Source organism: Phyllobates terribilis, unplaced genomic scaffold, assembly GCF_046119375.1.
Source record: "Phyllobates terribilis strain yellow unplaced genomic scaffold, ASM4611937v1 Scaffold_2__4_contigs__length_985480577, whole genome shotgun sequence".
Classification (NCBI taxonomy): Eukaryota; Metazoa; Chordata; class Amphibia; order Anura; family Dendrobatidae; genus Phyllobates; species Phyllobates terribilis.
Window position 1 is genome coordinate 642,583,391 of NW_027362762.1, and position 19,697 is coordinate 642,603,087.

General features: G+C 45.1%; 1 protein-coding gene across 3 annotated transcripts in view; it reads left to right on the forward strand.

Annotated features, from left to right (window-relative positions):
* Window positions 1-240: 240 nt before the first annotated feature.
* The window catches only part of ZNF593OS (ZNF593 opposite strand), a 33,594-nt gene continuing 14,137 nt past the window's right edge, over window positions 241-19,697 (forward strand). For 2 of the 3 annotated variants that reach the window (XM_073666635.1, XM_073666642.1), the window contains exon 1: window positions 241-458. The gene's annotated coding sequence lies outside the window, so the exon portion shown is untranslated. Of the gene's footprint in view, window positions 459-3,782; window positions 3,875-19,697 lie in introns of all 3 variants that reach the window. The other variant, XM_073666645.1, reaches the window with a different exon arrangement.

Here is a 19,697-nt window from a genome sequence, read left to right on the forward strand (position 1 = left end):
TTATCTGACAGAATTGCAGGGGTGCCAATACTTTTGGCCACCACTGTACCTGCGTACCATACATTTTCATTGTGTGAAGACGCCATGTAGAGACTAACATTTACAAAATTTGGTTAGCCTTTGGCTTATGCCATATGTGCCAGAGCAGAAGTCATTATGACCTTGTGACAACACCTGTCTTCCTCACAGTATAGTGATAGGGCTATATATACACTTATATATGCACACATACTCCTCCCATCGCATACCAAGTTATACAAGAAGGATACGAAAGAGTTGTCAAACATTCTGACATGAACACATTACGCACAGCTCTTTACAAACACGGTGACGAGTAATTTCTCTGACCTAAACAACCCTGAAGCCACAGAACTTCATTTACACGTAGCTTTTAATTGCTTGAGTGCTCTTATTGTCCTTCAAGCGGCTGGTTGTGACTCTTCCTCTGGATCAGTGTGGTGAGTGTGTGCACAATTCACCCACATTGTTACCATACTAAATCAAAACTTCATGCACAGTTCTTCATGTTAATATAGTTGCATGCGGTACATTATGTCGTTGTTCTAACTTCTGCATCTATTTAGTATGTATCTGTCTCCATAATGTGCGATCAGTAACTTTACTGTTGAGAAAAGCTGCTGTAATGGTCTTGTCACATAGCTTGGACCCTCCTATGGCACCTTGTCTTACAAAACACTGCAGCAGATACGTATCCATATAGGTGCTGCACTTATAGGCTGGGCAGAAAATAGGCTTTTACAGGTTTTTCTAGATTTGTATTAATTGCTAAGGAACTATTTAGGGTATTGCTTAAGACTGGATTCATATGCAATCGTGTTGCTAATAGTCAGTATGAAAATACAAATTCCTTGACGCACTTTGTTTCACTGTTTTTTTCTCCAGAACTCAACATCTAATAGGGTCATTATTTTGCAGAGGTTTTTTTTGCCCCACACATGATATGGAATTTATCAAGACTTTTTCAACAGTTTTTTGTTTGCAAAATGTTTCAATACTTTTGTCTATTGCAATTTTACTCTGCTCTTTTAAAAAATAGACATGATTAACTATGCAAGAGCTATTTAAGACTTGTAACTTTTGTAAAAAGATGCCCCAAAAAATGGCAAACTGGGGGGATGGCATAAAAAATTGAGGAACAGATACATTCTCCCCACAGACGTCACATTTAAGAAAAACTGAACCAAAAATGTCAGTTACCTGTGTGAGTTGTGTTTTTGTGTTTGGGGGATCATTTTTATGTATTATTCCACAAAAGAAATTGTGTGCAGGAGAATGTGTAGTAAGTAAAGTTTACAGGACAAATTTCAATGTTTCTGCTTTCTGTCTGTGAAAGGAAATATTCTTTTATACTTTAAGGTAAAACATGTAAAACAAATGTGACAAAAGGTACGACCCATAAGAGTGAACTGACGCATAGTGTAAAATTGTACCACAATATCAGCCTTTTTAGCTGCAGATAGACCTATGTGGATTTTGTGGCATTTTGGCTTCTTTTAGACATCCATGATTTTTCTCACATGTAAAAACATAGATCATTGTTTGTCACAGAGAAAAATTTAAATCCATAAGACATCTCAACGGAGGGGCATGTCCCCCTCACATTAAACATATGGGGAAGAGGGACTAATTAAAACAGGGGAAATAAGAGCTAACACTTCAATCTCCATTGAAGTAGCGGCCCCTGCAGGGACCAGGTAATTACAGCAGGGAAATTTACTAATAAGGGGACACCAAGGCTAAGATTAGTTTACACAGAGGAGGAAAGCTGCCTTCCCAGGCATAAACTTTCTCTGATCAAAGCATCATTCATAGACCTTTCGTCTCCGGTGTCCAGATATGAATATTGGGGTTCGCATCAATCCAATATTTCTGGAAGATATATTTTCAGCGTCGTAGCGAAGAACGCATTCATTCACTTAAACATAAGGCCGGCAGAAGTTCTGCAACTTAATAACGGGTCCATTGGATGGTGCTATTTATGTAATGTTTCATCTCTATAAAAAGATAAAATCCCAATCGGAAACATAATGATAATATTTACCGCCTGGGACCTCCAGCGACGAAGATATCCTGTAAGTTGGGGGATCTCATAAAATTCTAACAGACCTAGCGCATCCCACAATCAGCTCCCACATGAGCTCATCAAGGGGAGGTATGTGGACATAACCATTGAGCTAATAAAAAGCAGTATTTGGGTTTGGGTCATTTGTCAGTCCTTGGAAGTTACAGTTTGCTGTCCATTTTTCTAAGGAGTACCTCCTTCCGCTAAGGTCTGAGTCATTTCCGTGATATCAGGTTTAGTAATTCTCTTTTGCTATTCCTTTTTATTTTATGCACTTGAATATATCATATTGTTTTGTTCCCATTTTGTAACATCTTTGTATTTTTTTTTTATAAACACTGCTTACCTTTCTGGATTAAATATATAAAATTGAATAGCTCTGTTCTTCTTGCTCTTGCTCTGTAAACCGTACCCCTGAAGCCATACACTATCTAAAATGGGTGTCCAATCTGTCTGTATAAATGATTGATGGTGGAAGGTAGTGTAATATCCACACAAAAAGCTATCTAAATTGCAGAGGGTGTAGATTGTGACTGGGTCATCGGCTGAGAGAGGCCTATCGGGGCCAGCGTTATTTTCAACTGAACATGTGCCCTTGAACACACCTCCACTTGTAAACCATTGGCCCCCTGCTCCAAATTTACTCTACAGCTGCAGGCCTATCAGGTACCCATAGTTGCAGAGCCCCCTGGCATAATGTCAACGTTGCAAGGGCTTGCAATCTGGCACCGGTCTGACTTCATTACACTGGCAGATAACGTAACGCTGGCATGCTTTGCAACTGTGAGCCTCTGATAGGCCCATGGCTGTGGAATAGAAGCGGGACGAGGAGTCAGCCAGGAGAAGAAGGAAGACTACTGAGTCGCTCGTTGTAGGAACGGGACAAGTGAGAAATTAGAGTTTTTTTCATCTAGTAGTGGAACACTGTGGGGGCACAATGGCGTACCATAGAGGGTGCAGTAGTACTATACATGGGCTAGAATTGGAGGATATTAAGTTATTGGGCCCAAAATTGGAGTACATTATTAACATAAGGGGATCAGAAATAGAGGATATCATTATTACATGAGGGCCAGAACTGGAGAACATTATTATTACATGGGGGCCAGAATTGGAGCACATTTATTAACTTATGGGGGCCAGAATTTGAGAACATTATAAACTTGTGTGTGCCAGAATTGAAGGACATTATTTCTATATGGGGACCAGAGTTGGAGGACATTATTACTAGATAGGGGCCAGAATTGGAGGATATTATTATAGGAGGGCTACATAAAGGTACATTATTAATGTATGGGGGACACATAGGGGGACATTATAACAATATGAGTTGCACATAGGGGGACTTTATTACTATATAGGGGTCATATAATGGGACATTATTAATATACAGGCCACAAAGTAAAATATTACTACATATCACTACTGTAATATCAGCACCACAAAGATTGACATTACACCTTTATGGAGGCGTAATAGGTGGATAATACTTGTATGGTAGCCATGGTGAGGGGAATTCTACTATATTTGGGCACAAAGGGGAAATAAGCATTAATACTCCAAGGTGGACACATAGGGAACATCACTACTGTATTTAATTTTTATGGATACTGTGGGACAAAACAGCACTCTTACTATAGAATTAGTGGAAAAGTGAAGAAGGTGATCTAGAGCAATCAGCCATATATATCTGTGTTAGATTTTGCAGAGACGAGTCCTGACTGGAAAAGTAGTGTGAGCCGGATAAAGAAGAAAAGCTAAAATGAATTAATTCAATTGGAAAAGTCACCGGTGAGTCTCTGAAGTTTCCTGTACTGTATATACAGGTATCTTCACTAAACATTAGTGTTAATATTGTGATTTTGTTTTATTAATAATCAGTATAATGGTATTATTTGGTCACTATGTGGTGGTAATATGTGGTGTGGTCATGGTGTTTTGGTATTTATTCCTTGTATGTGACATTATTGGTAATATTGGCTTTGATATAGTGGGTTTTCTCACTAACACATTGGTAGTTATATTCAGACCCTATGTGATAATAATATATGGCCATGGTGTAGGAGTATTTTGTTCTTATATGTGGCATTATTGGTTTTGGCATAGTGGACTTTGTTCAGTAACAGTATGGGGATAATATATGTTATTTGTAACTGTATGACTGTATTATTTAGATTTATTGCTTAGAAAATTATCGTATTGCCATGTTTTTCTGTCGTATTTCTAAATGGTATTTGAATTATTATTATTTTTTTATTGGGGGGCTAACATAGACTATCAACGCTACTGGGACCCACACAGCTGAGCAACAGCAACATGCTAATGGGGGAATAGGATGTGGGTTGAGGGGGCAGGTTAAAATTTTGCCGTGGGGCCCATAGGACTCCAGTTACGCAACTGGTTGAAAGATTTGCCCTCCCAGAGAAAAACAAATGGCAACAAATTCACAATCCATCAGCTTCTCAAAGGACGTTTTGGTGATACAAATGAATGCATACCCCTGCCATTCTTATGGAAGATCTAGAAAATAATTATAATAGCAAATTGAATGCCATTCAGTATCTTTTAATAATCAAATGAAACCTCATTGGAATAAATGAAATATATTGTACAGATTTTACCTACATTTATCTTTTAAGTATATACATAGTTAAGTAGAGCACAATCATTCAAAGTTGTATCTTTAAAACATACGTAGTCAACTATTAGTGCCCTAGGATTGTATCTACATGAATGTGTTATGTGCCAGACATACAGTGGCACAATTAAAAATTAGAAAAAGGATAATGGGCCGATGCAAACGTTTCGGAACGCTTGGAGATTTATGTGCTCAGAAAACTTTGGCCAAGGTTTCAGACCTTAATTAGCCTGTTAGAGTTATGGCTTATTCACGATCATTGTTAGGAAAGGCCAGGTGATGCAAATTTCCCAACTTTATAAAAAAAAACAGCCTCCTCTAACTTTGTGCCAAAAAATAGCAGACATGGGTTTTTCTAAGCAGCTGTGAAAATGATAATGGTGGAGGCCCACAAAGCAGGAGAAGGATATAAGAAGTTTTCAAGTTTCCCTTTCGTCAGTTTGAAATGTAATTAAGTAATGGCAGTTAACAGGAACAGTGAAAGTCAAGATAAGGTCTGGAAGACCAAGCAAAATGTCAGTGAGAGCTGCTCGTAGGATTGCTACAGGTGCAAATCAGAACCCCCGCTTGACTGCAAAAGACCTTCAAAAATATTTAGGAGACTCTGGAGTGCTAGAGTGGAGTGGATCGGTACAATGGTCTACTTTTCAGAAACACCTGCACAAATATGGCCTTCATGGAAGAGTCATCAGAAGAAAAGCTCTCCTGCATCTTCACCATAAAATTCAGCATCAAAAGTATGCAAAAGAACATCTAAACAAGCCTGATGCATTTTGGAAACAAGTCCTGTGGACCGATGAAGTTAAATTAGAACTATTTGGCCACAATGATCAAAAGGTATGAGTGGAGAAAAAGGGCACAGAATTTCAGGAAAAGAACATCTCGCCAACCATTAAGCATGGAGGTGGATGAATCATTCTTTGGGGTTGTGTTGCAGCCAATGGCACAGGGAACATTTCGTGGGTAGAGGAAGAATGGATTCAATGAAATTTCAACAAATTCTTGATGCAAACATAACACCATCTGTAAAAAAGCTGAAGTTGAAAAGGGGATGGCTTCTACAAATGGATAATGATCCTAAACACACATCAAAATCCACAATAAACTACCTTAAAAGGTACAAGCTGAAGGTTTAATAATGGCCCTTATAGTCTTCTGATCTGAACATCATTGAAAATCTGTGGCTAGATCTCAAAATAGCAGTGCATGCAAGACGACCCAGGAATCTCACAGAACTGGAAGAATTTTTCAAGGAAGGATGAATATCCCTCAAACAAGAATTGAAATATTCTTGGCTGGTGACAAAAAGCTTTTACAAGCTGTGATACTTTCAAAAGGGGATGCTACTAGGTATTAACCATGCATGGTGCCCAAACTTTTTTGCCTAAAATACAAAGGAAATGTTTCATCTTTAACTTTAGGCCTTTTAGAGATCATTTCTTCTTCAACTTGTTTAACTGATCACAATAACAGTCATTTTGACCAGAGGTGCCCAAACTTTTACATGCCAATGTTTGTAGAAATCTTTTATATTAGCATTTACTGGTGTTAATGATGTGTGTTGTTTGACAGAAGGGAAGGTAAGTGTTAATAGATGGGACTAGCCCAGAGTGGGAGGGACTAATCTGAAGGGACAAGAGACAGTTCCTGTCAGAATGTCAAAAAGGGCTGAGAGTGCGTGGAAAGAAAACTGAAGGTCTAGTATGAGCAGTGCTGCATGACATGGGTGTCCCTATCCGAGAGAGGAGACAGAGGATAGTGATATCCTAGCGTAGAGTAAGGGGGAAGTGACTAAAAGAACAGAGTGACCAATCGGAGACAAGTCCTGGGTCAGGACACCTATCAGTACGGCCCAGAGTTTATAATTCACAGAAGTAATGGGCGTAGATTGGACTGAGTATGTAAGACGAAGAGAGTGCCCCGGGCGGGAGTTCCAGAGCGTCAGGGATACAGAAGATAAGTATTGGCCATACTGGCAATATAGTTCCCTAGAGGAGAAAGAAGACACAGAACCGCGGATTGAGAATAGGACTCTTGCTAACTGGACTGTATTACTGAGCTTGGTGGTTGTGAAAGGAAAGTTGAAGATAGAGGGTAAGCGAGTAAAGAGGAAGCAATTGGACCTGTGTATGGAAAATGCTCCATATTGTAAAGGAAACGTTCATCAAGTTATGTATCCACTAGCTCCTGTATATAATCCCCCCTAATTATTGTTGAGTAAAAAGTTTATTTTTGATTGGTGGTCTCATTGAACTGTCAAACATCTGGTCCTGGCCAACCAACGTCATTGGTTACATGCAGCCTTCAAGGGTGTGGCCCCCTATTCACAGCACAAGTCCATATACCCAGCCAGGGTCTCCACCTTCATGTAACGTTCTGGGGAGCAAGAGACGAGTACTTCGCCCAAAACACCACCCCATGTTACACTTGTGTGGCGCCCCTGAGGGTTCGACCGCCACAGGAATGCTGCACTTCTTTAATGGAGTGTGGAGTTCCTCCTGTGAGGTAAGGCCGGTGTGATGGTAGTGACCTAACCTTTTGCATCCAACACCACATTTCCACCAGAGGGAGCTAGTATGCACTAGGTGAGGCTCCCCTGGTTACAGGGATACTGGGGAACACAAAGTAGTAGGAACCAGTTAGTGGGTGTGGGTGGAGGAACAGTTAGTTAGTTACACTTCTAATTTCATATTTAATAGAATGCCATCTTTGATCTTGGTCGTCTTCTGGTGGTTCCTGTCTGCCTAGTGCAGAGTCCAGTCCTTCAGACCTGTGTGGTCTCTGGCAGTCTTTCTGTCAAGTGGTCGTACTGTGCTGTCAAAATACTGTGTGTAAAGTGACTTCCCTCCGGGAGCGCAGATCCTGTGTGGGCCTGCACCGGCATGGGACACAGCCCTCGTACCCCGATCTATGGGACGAGAGGAAGGTTTCAGACAAGGAATGTCTGAACCCGGCCAAGGACCAGGATCAAGAAGGCCCGGGAGCTTTAGAGTGTGGCTCCCTAGCAAATGGGTCCCGGGGAGGATGCAGACGGAGCAGAGCACCTGTCCTCGCCTACCTGATCTATTCAGAGGGATTCCGGCTGCAAGAGGGGTACCGGCCACCGACACCCGATCTCGTACTCTATGTCCAGGACGGGAAAGCCCGGTTAGGCCCTGAGGATCCCGCCGGGCTTCGGATGGAGAGGAATTGCCACCCGAGCCCTACACCTGAGAGGAGCTCAGAGGGAGACCCGGCCTATCTACACACGCACAGACGGGAAAGGGTAAAGTCTGTAGTGCAGGAACACTCTGGTGTAGGGACGCTACCTCACATTGGACTTCCTTGGAGGTAGGTGGACCCCCGTCCCTGGTGGCCGCAGGACTCCGCGAGGAGCAGGGAGAAGCCTTGCGCTGCTTGAGAGAACTGTGAGTAAAGCCTTGGAAGTTCATCCCTATGGCCTCCGGACTGTTCACTACGCGCCATACCACGCAACGCGGTGCCTGTACTCCCCGCACTACTAACCTCCCCCTCTATCCTGCCTTGCCTGCCCTGAGGCCGCGCTCCACCTGTGGGGAGCAGCGAGAACTTTAGCCGCCATGACACCGGGCCTCAGCGGACTGTAGTGGCGCTGGTGGCTCATCACAAGACACCACAGGTGGCGTAGTCGACAATTACCACTCAACCCGGAAAGCCCTAACATCATTTTTAATGTGACGGCCCTGGGCACGGAACGGGTCCAGGCCACAGCAGCATCCCCTCAACATCTGACCCGGCTCCGAGTATCCCCCAGGGCAGGGCTGAGAGCGTCACACTTGCATTCTAAGTTTTCAACTCCATAGTGTTGTCATCAAGATGATTTAGGGCTTGTTAAAAAAAAAAACAACAACATTATTTAGTATTAAATGTTTAATGTTTTGATATTTTTTTTAACTTTTTACTAAGCTTTAGTTTCTTTCTATTCATAAATCAAATTCCTGAGTTAGTTGGTTTTTTATCTTTAGAAATCAGCTAACCAACATGTTGCCTCATGGCCTGTGAATATCTTGAGGGGGATTCCTAAACACAACTCAAGTTCTACCGGTTTTACTATTTGTCTGCAGTGATAAGTAGCTATACCATTTCTTCTTCTTACCAAACTATATGCCTTTTAGATATGCTGCGGATAATTCTCTTGAGACGAAATCATTTTCTCTAGCGGTGTTAGCAGACAGATCTTTACAGCACTTGAAACTGATTCATGCAATTAGTCAGTGTATAGCAGCACATGAAATACTATTAAAGGGAATCTGCCAGACGGTTTTGATAAGTAATCCGAGAGTAGCATGATATAGGGGCAGAGAACCTGATTCCAGCGATGTATCACTTAGTTTACTGGATGCAGCAGGTGTGATAGAATTACAGTTTTCTCTCCTACAGATGTAGCAGTGCTCAGAATGTTGAGCCCTGTGCAATCCCACCCATACCACTAATTGGCAGTTTTCTGTGTACAATGTACAGAATTCTGCTAATCTGTGCTGGGGACGTGGTTGGACAGGTAGGCAAGAGACACCTAGTCCTGTAGTGATAATCTCCGGCTTATAAAACAGATTTTATTGAAACAGCAAAACAAAGACCAGTAAGTGACACATTACTGGAACTAGTGTCTCTGTCCCTACATCATATTGCTGTCAGATTACATAGCAAAAACCTGGTGCCAGATTCCCTTTAACCCTTTTACCCCCGAAGGTGGTTTGCACGTTAATGACCAGGCCAATTTTTACAATTCTGACCACTGTCACTTAATGAAGTAATTACTCTGGAACGCTTCAACGGATCCCCCTGATTCTGAGACTGTTTTTTTTGTGACATATTGTACTTCATGATAGTGGTAAAATTTCTTCGATATGACTTGCGTTTATTTGTGAAAAAATGGAAATTTGGCGAAAATTTTGAAAATTTTGCAATTTTCAAACTTTGAATTTCCATGCCCTTAAATCAGAGAGATATGTCACACAAAATAGTTAATAAATAACATTTCCCACATGTCTACTTTACATCAGCACAATTTTGGAACCAAAAATTTTTTGTTAGGGAGCTATAAGGGTTAAAATTTGACCAGCGATTTCCCATTTTTACAACAAAATTTACAAAACCATTTTTTTAGGGACCACATCACATTTGAAGTGACTTTGAGGGACATTTATGATAGAAAATACCCAAAAGTGACAGCATTCTAAAAACTGCACCCCTAAAGGTGCTCAAAACCACATTCAAGAAGTTTATTAACCCCTCAGGTGCTTCACAGCAATTTAGCAATTTTTGGAATGTGGAAGAAAAAAATTAACAATTATTTTTTTTCACAAAAATGTTAATTTAGACACTAATTTTTTTATTTTCGCAAGGGTATCATTAAAATATTAACCCCAAAATTTGTTCTGCAATTCCTCCTGAGCACGCTGATACCCTATATGTAGGGGAAAAACACTGTTTGGGCGCACGGCAGGGTTCGGAAGGGAAGGAGCGCCATTTGACTTTTTGAATGAAAAATTTGCTTGAATAATTAGCGGACTCCATGTTGCGTTTGGGGAGCCCCTGATGTGCCTAAACAGTGGAAACCCCCCACAAGTGACCCCATTTTGGAAACTAGATCCCCCCAGGGAACTTACCTAGATGTGTGGTGAGCACCCTGAACCCCCTGGTGCTTCACAGAAGTTTTTAACATTGAGCTGTAAAAATAAAAATTTCAAATTTTTCCAACAAAAATGTTTTTCAGCCCCCAATTTTGCATTTTCATAAGGGTAGCAAGACAAATTTGCACCAGAAAATATAATGATGCAGAATATTATGCCAATTTTCTGATATTTATTAAGAGAAAAGTTAACAACAATTCAAATAACTAAAACATGTTTAATCCCTTTACAACCCAAGGTGGTTTGCACGTTAATGACCAGGCCAATTTTTACAATTCTGACCACTGTCACTTTATGAGGTAATTACTCTGGAACGCTTCAACGGATCCCCCTGATTCTGAGATTGTTTTTTCGTGACATATTGTACTTCATGATTGTGGTAAAATTTCTTTGATATCACTTGCGTTTATTTGTGAAAAAAACGGAAATTTGGCGAAAATTTAGAAAATGTAGCAATTTTCAAAATTTGAATTTTTATGCCCTTAAATCAGAGAGATATGTCACACAAAATAGTTAATAAATAACATTTCCCACATGTTTACTTTACATCAGCATAATTTTGGAACCAACATTTTTTTTTTTTTATGGAGCTATAAGGGTTAAAAGTTGACCAGTTATTTCTCATTTTTCCAACAAAATTTACAAAACCATTTTTCTAGGGACCACATCACATTTCAAGTCACTTTGAGAGGTCTTTATTAGTGTTGAGCGAGCACTAAAATGCTCGGGTGCTCGAAGCTCGGGCCGAGCTCGCCGTGATACTCGGGTGCTCGACCCAAGCAACGAGCCCAATGTTAGTCTATGGGAGACTCGAGCATTTTTGCGGTGGCACCCCCGGCAGTCTTTTAAAAGCCTAACAAGTGCCCAAAACGATAGTGACAGTGCTCAAATGACATGGGGACAGCATGGGGATCGCCCCAGGAAGCATTTCTGACCCCCAGGTCACTGCTGTCAACAACGTGGTCAGAGGTATTAAGCCACTTTTACAGGCTCACAATAAAACGTTCAAAAACAAAACTGAAACTTTTTTCCTGTGAACTATGTTAAGGAACATCCTTTCCAGGGAAAAGACTTGTGTATAAGTTAAAATAAATGACCAAAAACAAAAATACTCCTCCACACCTTCGGCTATGTTCACAAGTAGCATTTTTTATGCGTTTTTGCACTTTTGTATTGCTTTCAACTATGACAAATGCATTCACCGGGAAATGTCATTTTAACATTTTACAACCTTATCTGGCCATGTGCTGTGTGACACATGCATAAAGTGCTGAAAAGACATGGAAACAGCATGGGGAAGACCCCTGGAAGCATTTCTGACTCCCAGGTCACTGTCTAAAAGTGTGCCCATCATAAGTGATCCTTGCCACATCAGAAGATGCAGACTTGCAACTATCCCCATGCAAGTTCTAGTCCCAGGGCAGTGTTCAATTGTACCTCCCCCATTCCTTGCAATGCAAGCTCAAGTATGCAGCCTGCCACCCACCCACCCCCAGGCTGCAATACCATACTGCTTGCTTGCTTGAACTTGAAATTGGGCCTTTTAGGCATGTGGAGTCGGAATCTGGCCACCACGTCATGGCTGTGTTGGTGGCCTGGAATCCATACTCAGTCCCCAGCTGCCCGGCGGCCGGGTGTCCATACTCGGTCCCCAGCCGCCCCGCGGCCGGGTGTCCACACACGGTCCCCAGCCGCCTGGGGGCAGCCGGGTGTCCATAAACGGTCCCCAGCCGCCCCTATTTCTCCATGGAACATCCCCCCACACACTTTTCTTAGCCCGGCCTGCTTTAGGCAGCATTGGACGAGCCCACCAGAGAACCAGACTCCTCCGGTGGGCCCTGACTTCTCCATCGGTGGAGTTGAGAGTGCCAAGGTGAGGAGCATGATGATGATGACAGAAGTTAGCATCTGCTATGTTTTCTTTTAATGCAAGTGTAAGTGTGCAGCCTGCCACCCACCCACCCCCAGACTGCAATTCCATACTGCTAGCTTGCACTTGAAATGGGGCCTTTTAGTTTGGAGGAGGCCGAAGCTGGCCACTACCTCATGGCTGCTTCGGCAGCGAGGTATCCATACTCAGTCCCCAGCCGCCCCTATTTGTCCTGGTGTGCCTTATACATAAGATTAAGCGCGTATACCAAAACATTACCTGTGCCCTCCCTAGTGCATTTAGTGGGAAGGAGAGCCTATTCCGCTGTAGTGTGTGCATGCCAAACCCCTGTTCATGGTACATTCGAAGATGCCTCCCACCTTGCACCTGTCGTTGCAGACTTGCAACTATCCCCATTCAAGTCCTTGTCCCAGGGCAGTGTTCAATTGTACCTCTCCCATTCCTTGCAATGCAAGCGCAAGTATGCAGCCTGCCACCCACCCACCCCCAGGCTGCAATACCATACTGCTTGCTTGCTTGCACTTTAAATTGGGCCTTTTAGGCATGTGGAGGCGGAATCTGGCCACCACGCCATGGCTGTGTCGGCGGCCTGGTATCCATACTCAGTCCCCAGCCGCCTGGTGGCCGGGTGTCCCCGCTTGCTCCCCAGCCTCCAGGGGGTGGCCGGGTGTCCATACTCGGTCCCCAGCCACCACTATTTGTCCCGGTAACCTTTCCCACACTTTTCTTAGCCTGGCCTGCTTTAGGGCAGCATTGGCCGAGCCCACCGGACTATCAGACTCCTCCGGTGGGCCCTGGCTTCTCCATCAGGGGAGTTGAGAGTGCCAAGGTGAGGAGCATGATTAGGATGATAGAAGTTAGCATCTGCTTTGTTTTGTTGTAATGCAAGCGCATGTATGTAGTAGCGGCTAGGCCTGAGGTGGTCAGCGTTTTGGCGCATATCCTACCTCCTCCGAGGATTGCTGGATGTTTTCCTGCTACTATCCAAGTTCTATGACTCCCGTTAAAACAAAGCTTCAGGTGATAAATGATGGATGAGGTAGTGGCAAAGGAGAAAAAGCAGGAGGAACAGGGACTATTCACATCAATATCAGGCCAGTCAACCAGATATGTCTTGTAGGATATGTTTCTGTAACAAAAGGAGCGGTTCGGCTACACAGTTATAGGGCATACAGTGAGTGCAATGCCTAACAAAAATTTCGAGGCACTCCAATGCCCCTTGGAAATGACATGGAGGTCAGAGGGCGTTAACTAAACCTTTTTTTCCATTTATAGCAACTGGGTCTCCTGTGCACTGTTGGCCTAAGCAGTGAATGGAAGGCTTTCCAAAAATTATGAGGAACTGCAATGCCCCTTACAAGAGCCATGTGTGGCACCCCAGGGGTCTGGTCACCACAGTAATAGAGATATTATGTCGGAGAGCAAGTGGGAGGTTTCCTGGTCAGGATCCCTTAAACATGCAACATCCTCCTGCCCCAGTCCTGGGAGGGGAGAATTCTGCCCTTATAAACTGGATCTGGGGCGGGGTTGAGTGAGTCAGAGAACAGAGAACAGTCAGAGTCAGAGTGAGAGCAAGGGAAAGTAACAGCAAGGAGCTCTGTAGGAGCTAGGAGCTAAAGACCAGGGGCTGGAAGCTGAGCAGAGCTCGCCCTGGCAGAAGACAATAGGAACCGGACACAGGAGTCCGAGGCTGTGAGGACTTATATATCCAGCAGCAGAAACTAGCCGGCAGGGGATTTCAGGTCCTCTGGCCATAGAAGCCCGGAGGCTCAGTCACAAGCAAGGGACCAGCACCGCCGTCGTGGAGCGGAGGCTAACAGAAGGCCCCAAGTCACCAGCCATACGGGTGAGCACTACACGGTACACTCAGGGACGTGGGCTACTTCTACCCGCTTACAGCAAGGTAGCCAGGAAGAGTGCAGACAGACGGGGAGGCCTACAACTCCACCTGGCCAGGGGAACTCCTGCTTGCTCACAGACTGACCAGGCCTCTTATGTTAGCCAGTACTCACGGGAGGGTCTACCTTATAATCATCAGTAAAGACCCTGAACTGCACTGCAAAGACTCTGAGTCGTTTCTGCTGCGCTCGTGCACCATCACCCCCATCATCCACACTCACTGCCGTGAGGCTATACTCCTCCCGTGGGGAGTTATCCCATTCTCTGCTGCGCACACAACACCAGCCTCAGCGGTCTGCCTCGCAGCGGTGGTACTCCCTGACCGCAATCCACGGGTGACGCAGTCGGACAATTAACCTCAAAACCTAAGAAAGACTGCCACTGGTTTGACCAGCCTGAGCCACGGGACCGGGTCACCGCCACGGAGACTACAGACCCCAGAGACCCGGCACCGGGTATCCCACACACGTGTACACACGGCCCAGGGGGCGCGTCACATGCAGTACAGCATATTACAAACATAAGTCCCATTATTTGGGAGTGGGTGTCCCTTAGTATTTGCTTATGCCTTGCAAGCAAAAGCTGCCAAAAATTAGGACGGAGCAACTTGCAATGCCCCTTACAAGAGCCATGCAGTACAGCATATTACAAACATAAGTCCCATTATTGGAGAGTGGGTGTCCCATAGTATTTGCTTATGCCTTGCAAGCAAAAGCTGCCAAAAATTAGGACGGAGCAACTTGCAATGCCTCTTACAAGAGCCATGCAGTACAGCATATTACAAACATAAGTCCCATTATTGGGGAGTGGGTGTCCCATAGTATTTGCTTATGCCTTGCAAGCAAAAGCTGCCAAAAATAAGGACGGAGGAACTTGCAATGCTGGCACCCTGGTGGTATAGTGGTGGTGGAGGCTGAGGATAAGGAGAAGAAGATAAAACAGCCGAAACGAGGAAGCATATACCCATGTGTGGGTGTGAAGCGGTGCATGTGAATACACCTCCCGAAATAACACAGTGGATTTGACTTTATGTTACTCTGCTGTCATTTGGTGGTGATGAGAAGTCTGGCCCAATCCAGCCCTTGTTCATTTTGATAAGGGTCAGCGTGTCAGCATTGTCAGTTGACAGGCGAGTGTGATTATCAGTTATAATTCCCCCAGCGGCACTAAAAACACGCTCCGATAACACGCTAGCGGCAGGGCAGACCAGGACCTCCAAGGCGTACAGAGCGAGTTCATTCCAAGTGTCCAGCTTGGATACCCAATAATTAAAAGGCACAGAGGAATCACGGAGGACGCTGGTACGGTCGGCAAGGTACTCCCTCACCATCTTTTGAAACTTTCCACTCCTTGTGAGAGTACCCCGCGCCTCAGGGCCTGTAAGTTGGGCGGGTGTCAGAAAACTGTCCCAGAACATTGACAGTGTTCCCCTGCCTCTGCTGGATTGGAGTTGCATCTCTCTCGCCTGTACGCCTTGGTTGGGCAACGAACTGTGACCTCTGCCGCTAGCGTGTTCAGATGGGAATTTTTTTAAGAGTTCTGCAGCAAGGGCCTTCTGGTACTGCCCCATTTTTGTAGACCTCTCCACCTCAGGAATAAGAGAGTGAAAGTTCTCCTTGTAGCGGGGGTCTATAAGTGTCACCAACCAGTAATGACTGTCACCCAACATTTTGACAACGCGAGGGTCACGGTTAAGGCAGCGTAACATAAAGTCAGCCATGCGTGCCAGACTGGTAACGGGCAAGATTTCCGTGTCCTCACCAAGATGACGACTGACCATGCTCTCCTCCTCCTCCTCCTCTTCCTCCCCCCCCCCTGTCCTCAGGCCACCCACGCTGAACCGACGGTATGACACTTGTACAGGTACTACCGTCTACAACGCATGATAGCAGCTCCTGTTCTTCCTCCTCCTCCTCCTCCTCCTCTCCCTCATTGTCCCCCAATGCACGTTGGGATGAGATGCGGCTGGGCTGTGTGTAATCGCCCGCTACGGCTTCTTGATCCATCTCATCATACTCTGGCTGCAATTCCTCCTCTTTAATTCTCTGCAGAGAGCGTTGCAAAAGACAGACAAGTGGGATGCTGACACTAATGATGGCGTCATCGCCACTCACCATCTTGGTGGCCTCCTCAAAGTTTGTCAGGATGGTACATATGTCAGACATCCAGGTCCACTCCTGAGGTCTTATGTGTGGAATCTGACCTGAATATCGACGGCCTTGTTGCAGCTGGTACTCCACAACTGCTCTCTTCTGCTCACAAATAATTGCAACATGTGGGGGGTAGAGTTCCAACGTGTGGGGACATCACACACCAGTCTTTGTGCCGGAAGCTGCAAACGCTGCTGCAACACAGCAAGGGCGGCGGAAGCTGTAGCCGACTTGCGAAAATGAGCTGACAGGCGGCATACTTTCACGAGCAGATCTAGCAACTCGGGGTACGATTTAAGAAACCACTGAACCACGAGGTTAAGCACATGAACCAGGCATGGTACGTGTGTGATCTCATCTCGCCGCAGAGCCGCCACCAGGTTACGGCCATTGTCTAACACGACCATGCCGGGATGTAGGTTCAGCGGTCTCAGCCACAGATCTGCCTGCTCTTTCACAGCTGTCCACAACTCACAAGCAGTGTGAGGTTTATCACCTAAGCTTATGAGTTTCAGCACAGCCTGTTGCCGCTTGGCGGAGGCAGTACTGCAATGCTTCCAGCTTGTAACTGATGTGGTGATATCGGAGATGGAGGCTGAACATGAGGAGGAGGAGGAGGATGCGCAGGAGCTGTACACTGTGGGGGCAACTCTGACTGACATAGGGCCCGCAATCCTCGGTGTGGGGAGGATGTGTTCCGTCCCAAGGTCCGACTGGGTCCCGGCTTCCACTATGTTTACCCAGTGTGCCGTCAGAGAGATGTACCGTCCCTGGCCACAAGCACTTGTCCACGTGTCCGTTGTCAGGTTGACTCTCCCAGTAACTGCGTTGTTGAGGGCACGGCAGATGCTTTGGGACACGTGCTTGTGTAGTGCGGGGATGGCACACCGGGCAAAATAGTGTCGGCTATGGACCAAGTACCGAGGGACGGCCACCGCCATAAGATTGCGGAAGGATTCCGTCTCCACCAGCCTAAAAGGCAGCATTTCCAACGCAAGCAGTCGTGAAATGTGCGAATTTAGGACTGTGGCCTGTGGGGCGTTAGCTGCGAATTTCCGCTTTCGTTCAAAGGTCTGGGATATGGACAATTGAACGCTGCGGTGGGACGTGGACGTTGATGCTGTTTCTTGAGAAACTGCCATAACAAGTGAAGACTGAGAGGAGGGGGCATCTTTACATGCAGTATGGACAGGGGATTGCCTTGCACACACAACAGGGGGTTCTATTGCACGCACAACAGTGGAAGAAGCAGTGGTGACACCCGCTGACACTGGTCGTGGACCCTGGGTTTCGCCCCACAAAGTCGGGTGCTTTGCTGCCATGTGCCTGATCATGCTGGTGGTGGTCAGGCTGGTAGTTTTGTCACCCCTGCTGATGCTGGCATGGCAGGTGTAACATATGGCCTTTTTGGGGTTATCAGCAGAGTCTTTAAAAAAATTCCAGACTCTGGAAGACCTACCGCTTGTACTGGCAACGTCCCTCGTGTTGGTGTTACGGGGAACGGTTGTCTGCCTTCTGTCTGCGACCACCACACTGCTTCTTCCTGCCTGTTGGGGTACTCTGCCTCCCTCTCCCTGTGTGCTGATGGCCTCACTCTGCATGTCCTCCTTCCACGTTGGGTCAGTTACTAGATCATCCACCACCTCCTCCTCTTCCACTTGCGCACCACGATCCTCCTCCTCACTTCATGGCAATTGTGTCTCGTCATCGTCCACCTCTTGTGACAGATTGCCAACGTCGACTTCCTGTGGCCGTGGCTGTTCAAATATTTGGGCATCGCAACATGGGATCTCCTCTTCCACCACTTCAAGCGTATCAGGCGAGGGGCCCAAATATGGAAATGGACCAGTGAACAGCTCTTCAGAGTGTCCAAGTGTGGGATCACTTGCTGTCTGACGACACTCGGCATGGTGGGAGGAAGGAGCATCAGGGTGAGGAGGAGTATGCGGTCGAGACTCATGGCTACTAAGAGTTGACGGTGTGGAAGACTGACCGGAGGTGGTGGTGCCCAGGTAACTGGAAGTATTATCTGCTATCCAATTAATAACTTGTTCACACTGATCAGTTCTCAATACTGGTGTTGTTCTGTGCTTCCCTAGTAATTCGGTCAAGAAGTGGGAGCGAGAAGATGTGGCTGTTGGTTGTGGCACATTTTCACCTTGGTCACGGCCCCGACCTCTGCACGAACCATCACCTGAACGTCCACTTCCACGTCCCTTGCCACGCGCCTTGCCCATTGTAAATGAAGTAAAATAGCTTACACTTGCACTATCAATGGAAAAAGGGTAATAAAGAGTAGATTAGAACCGTGGAAGAGGAAAACCACAGTTATTGTTTACTGGGGTATACCACACTTTTTTAAATAGAGATATTTGCGGCTGAACAGTGAGCGACACACTCAAACTGCTTTTTTTTAGATACCAAAGGCCCAAAACTGGATAGTACAGCGATTTGACCCGTGGAACTGCGAAACCACACTGGGATGTCAGGCCTACACAAGACTATTTTCAACAGATATATTTTTGTGTCACAACAGTCAGGAGACACTACTGTTTTTCTTTACGGAAAAAACTACCAAAAGCTGAATAATAGAGATTTTTTACCATGGGATGGCAAAACCACAGTTATTGTTTACTGGGGTATACCACACTTTTTTAAATAGAGATATTTGCGGCTGAACAGTAAGCGACACACTCAAACTGCTTTTTTTTTTAGATACCAAAGGCCCAAAACTGGATAGTACAGCGATTTGACCCGTGGAACTGCGAAACCACACTGGGATGTCGGGCCTACACAAGACTATTTTCAACAGATATATTTTGTCACAACAGTCAGGAGACACTACTGTTTTTCTTTACGGAAAAAACTACCAAAAGCTGAATAATAGAGATTTTTTACCGTGGGATGGTAAAACCACAGTTATTGTTTACTGGGGTATACCACACTTTTTTAAATAGAGATATTTGCGGCTGAACAGTGAGCGACACACTCAAACTGCTTTTTTTTTAGATACCAAAGGCCCAAAACTGGATAGTACAGTGATTTGACCCGTGGAACTGCGAAACCACACTGGGATGTCGGGCCTACACAAGAATATTTTCAACAGATATATTTTTGTGTCACAACAGTCAGGAGACACTACTGTTTTTCTTTACGGAAAAAACTACCAAAAGCTGAATAATAGAGATTTTTTACCGTGGGATGGCAAAACCACAGTTATTGTTTACTGGGGTATACCACACTTTTTTAAATAGAGATATTTGCGGCTGAACAGTGAGCGACACACTCAAACTGCTTTTTTTTTAGATACCAAAGGCCCAAAACTGGATAGTACAGTGATTTGACCCGTGGAACTGCGAAACCACACTGGGATGTCGGGCCTACA